We start from the raw sequence: 5,022 nt of genomic DNA on the forward strand, positions 1-5,022 counted from the left end.
ACAGCAAAGTCACTTAAAAAGCAATCCGGGGGTGGAGGGCGGTGGGGAAGAGAAGTCAGCTTCTAGGAGAGGGTGCTCCTCACAGCAGGCCGCCCATGGAGGACCACTCCCCTGGGATAGAGACACAAGGGGCGGGGGGACCCTGAGAGAGGGCTGGTGGGCCAGGCGGGGCAGCGAAACCCCAAGTCCTCTGCCCCCCCAGCCTCTCTGATGCCTCAAAACCCACCTTGGCTGGCTTTCCCAATTGTGTACTCAACACAAAACCCCACGGTGCTGGGCTTTTCACAGCCCACAGTGCGTGGAGGGGACTTCAGAAGGATTACCTGAGAAAAAAAGTGGTCCCAGTTTGTCCTAATTCCACTTCTTGTTTCTGACTGCCGCCAGCAGCCAAAGGCTGAGAACTATAAGCTGGCAGCCAGCTCCCCAGACTGCAAGGCCTGTTCCCCCAACCCCCTTCGACCTGCCTTTGAGCAAAGCCATCAAGTGTTCCAGGCCCCACCCGCTACTGCAGGAGCCTGGGGGGGAGGTTAGGACTTTGGAGTCAGGGTACAGTTCTGCACTCAAGTTTCTGGGGCAGGCATCCTGTGAGAAGAGAGGGTATGGGAAGAAAAACTAATCAGAAGAAGAAAGTAAGAGCTTTTCCCTGCCTTTCAAACTTGTTTATTGCTAGGATATCTGATTTCAGCGGAGGAAGCCGGCACTGAAGCAAGATTTTTATTGGCCCCAAGCAAGAGGCATTCGGGGTTTGCCTTTGAATTGGTTTCCCCAAACCTGGAAGGACAGAAGCGCCCTCGCTGCTTTGATGATGCAGCTCTGTCCTTTGGGGCCCCCCGGACTCCCTGTTTTCTTTAGCATCCTCTAAATGACCCCTGGAGGATGAGATGAGGAGTGAGGGGGCCTAGAGTGGGAGGTGGCCTCGTGGATATTTCAGAGAGGAGAGGAGAAAAGGGGACAAACAATTAAAAAGTTCAGGAATTGGCTCCAGGGCTGCGCTCTCTGGCCCCCTTCCCCTGAGCAGGGACCTGGAGGAGGGAAGGTCTGGTTTGGATGAAAGCTCAGTGTCTCTAGCTGACGGGGCTAGGCTGGCTGCTCGGAGGGCCAGGCCTGATGGTTTCAATGTGTGCGGAAGATAAAGCCAGATCTGCAAAGGCAGGCCCTGCCCACGGCCCTCCTCAGCTGGGCCGGTGGGCTCTGGGGAAGGGGGTGCCCAGCTGGGCCACAGGCTCCAGGGGCTGCTGCCGACCCCCGCCCCCTCCCCGGGATCCCCACGGACACCTTCCTGCCCAGACAGCAGCTGTTTGGGGGCTGGAGCCCCCGCCCGCCCCATCTACCCTTGGACACAGGCTTCCTGCCTTTCTCTGGCTTCCCAAAGGGGCATCTCCTCCCCTGGAGGAAGAGGGGGGTGCACCTCCATTTGGGGGCCTCTGGGTGAGCCCAGCCAGCTCACCTTTTACCCTCTCTGCATCTGACAGCTGGCTTTCCCTGGGATTCCCCCTCATCACCCTTCCCCCCACAAACCACAGGTGACAGGAGGGGCCCCGAAACGGAGGGCTCTAAGTGTCTTTGCAGCTTGATCCCTCCACGGGTGGGAGCTTGCTTCTAGGAGTGCCAGGATTCTGGGGTGTGCACTGATGGTGGAGGGCAGCCTTCTGCCAGGAAAGAGCCTCTGCCCTGGCATGGCCCTCTTCCCAGCCCAGGTCGGGGGCCAGGAGGTCCGCAGGAGAGCCACCTTCCCCCCACCCCCACCCCCACCCCCGGGCTCACAGCATCTGCGTGTCTGTGCGATGGGTCCCTGCCCACCCCCCACCCCCCCCCAGCCTGCTCCTGGAGCACTCTGCTCACCTGGGATGCCCGGGCCCACTTTGGCAGCCGCCGTGCTGTTTGGCGCTCTGAGCTGAGGCCTGGAGCCTCCCTAGGGCAGGAGGTGGGGAGCAGAGAACAGGCCTCTCACTGTGTCCACTGCGAGGAACCCAGGGCATCAAAAGGGTTTTATGGAGTGAGCTAGGGAACCAGCTCCAGGGAGAGGACTGCAGGCCTAGGAGTAGCGGGGCTGCACTGGGGGAGGGGAGCTGTGTGCGTGCACACGCACTCACACACACACAGGCACACGCGTGGCCACGAGGCTCGCGCCAAGACTCTGACACCCGTCTGTCTGGGTCCGAATCCCCAATCTGCTCCCTGCCGGCCACATTCCCTCGAGCCACAGACTAAGCCCCGTGGTCCTTCCGTCCGCCCCAACCTGTAAATAGGGCCTCATGGTGTCCTGGTGACGTTTAAATGTGATAAAGCCCATCATGTGCTCTGCACAGAGCCTGGCACATAGTAAGTGCTCATTAAGCATCGGGGACCAGCGGTGGACCCAGCCTGGCTTGGCTTTGCAGTCCGCTGGAATCTCTGCGGAGCACTGGGGCCAGGGGAGCGCTGATGGATGGAGCAGACAACTGTCGGGAGTGGGAGGGATCAAGGTGGGGGGAACTGCCAACTTCTTTCAGAAATGAAACAGGAACCTCTGCGGCTGAGGAAGGGGACCCTCCAAGAGGCAATGAAAGCCCTGAGAGCCGGACAGGATCCCCTCGGGGATCTGACACAGGGAGGGTCACGTGGTAAGGCCAGGTTCCCCTTCACAAGCCAGCCCAGGACAGACATCCAAGCCTCCCCTTCCGGTTCCCCTAGCTTTAAACGAAAGAGCCGGCTGGAGACTGGGGCGCAAAAAGAGGAAAAGCTGCCCAGAGTGAAACCAAAATTCTGCAGCGTCTCACAGGAGAGGAAAGGAGAAAGGAACGCACAGAGAAGGGGACCCCCGTGGTGGCTCAATGGCCAACTCCAGAGCCCCCCAACCCCAGCCCCACGGGCCCACCAGGCACCAAGAGGACAGCTGCTGCAGGGAATCGAGGCTCCACGCAAAGCCCAACTTTTCCAGCCAATTAGAAATCTAGGGAATTCCCCGGAGGTCCAGTGGTTAACACAGCCAACGGCCCCCGGGTTCAATCCCTGGTCAGGGAAGTTAAAAAAAGAAAAAGAAGTCCACTCTGCCAGGCTGTGTGAGTGAGGATGTTTCTCTGAGATCCCTTGTGACTGGAGGGGCTTCCCACGCACTGCAGGCGGCGGGAAGTGACCTACGGGCAGGGGAGAGGGTGACAGTGAGCCAGAGGAGCGGGCTTGGGAATCTAAGGACGGCCTCTGGGAGGGGCCACTGCAGAAAGCCCGTGGGCTTCCAACCCACCCCGAGACCTCCTTCCCAGGCTGCGTCTACAAAGAGCAGAGGTCACAGGAGGACCAGGTCACGGCCGCCGCTGGCAGCAGGACTGGAAAGAGGCCCTGCCTCGCTTCTCTTTACAAGCTTTTCCGCGCTGTTCCTTCTCTTCACCATGTGCGTGTATTCCTTTGATAAAAATAATTCTTGTAAATAGTGGTGAGGGCTGGAAGCAGGCTCAGCTCTAGACAAATGTTTGAGGTTTGCCTCAACCTGGGCCTCCCTGCCACAGGCTTTGAAGAGGAAGAATCGCCCCCCACCACCCGACCTGAGCCCCGGGGGGGTGACCTGTGTCTGGCCAGACCCCAGACACGCCAGGCCAGCCTGGGCCGACCTCCACCTCCCCGCCTGCCCAGAATAACGCCGCATCCTCCACCACTAGCTGTCTGCTCCTCTTCTGTTTGCCTCAGCCTCCCTGGGGTACCACGGGGGCAGGCGGGCGAGCCTCGGCCCTGGGGTGCAGAGACTGACCCGGGACTGACACCCACCCACCACGGGGCACGGGGCAGTCACTGTGGGGGGTGTCCCGAGAGCAGGGCCCACCCAGTGGCTCCATGGAGCATCCCAGCACAGCATGGAGAAGCGAGTGGCTGGTGAGCCATCCCTACCACACACACTCACATGCTCACACACATACACACACTCACACTCACAATCACACACACTCACATGCTCACACACACACTCACAATCACACATACTCACATGCTCACACACACACTCACACACACACTCATATGCTCACACACATGCACACACACATACACAGAGTCACACGTTCACAATCACACAAACACTCACATGCTCACACACATACACACACACTCATGCTCACACACACACACAATATCACACACACTCACATGCTCACACACATACACACACTCACACACACATGCTCACACACACTCACACTCACAATCACACACACTCACATGCTCACACACACATTCACACACACTCACATGCTCACACACACACACATGCACACACACACACACACTCACATGCTCACACACACACAATCACACACACGCTCACACACATACACACACTCACACACATACACACTCACATACACACACTCACATACACACACTCAGACACAGACTCATACACACACATACACTCACGCACACACATACACTCACACACATACATACACTCCCACACATACACATTCACACACACACTCACACACATACACACTCACACACACATACACTTACACTCACACACACTCACATACATACACACACACAGATATACACACACGCGCACACACATACACACACACACTCACACATACACATGTATGCTCACACACATACACACACACTCACACACATACACACTCATATACATATACACACACACATGCATACACACACAGATATACACACACGCACACACATACACTCACACACACTCACACACATACTCACTCACACACATACACACACAGATATACACACACTCACGCACACACATACACACACTCACACATACACATGTACACTCACACACATACACACATACACTCGCACACATACACATTCACACACACTCGCACACATACACACACAGATATACACACACACTTGCACACATACACACACTCACACATACACATGTACATTCACACACATACACACACACACACTCACACAGTCACACACACTCTCCTCACCAGAGCTGCTTCTCCTCCCTCTAGGCCCTGAGTACTCTGACCCCAGTGGGGCTCTGGGAGGGGTTGCCGGCCTGGGACT

Source organism: Cervus canadensis, chromosome 31, assembly GCF_019320065.1.
Source record: "Cervus canadensis isolate Bull #8, Minnesota chromosome 31, ASM1932006v1, whole genome shotgun sequence".
Classification (NCBI taxonomy): Eukaryota; Metazoa; Chordata; class Mammalia; order Artiodactyla; family Cervidae; genus Cervus; species Cervus canadensis.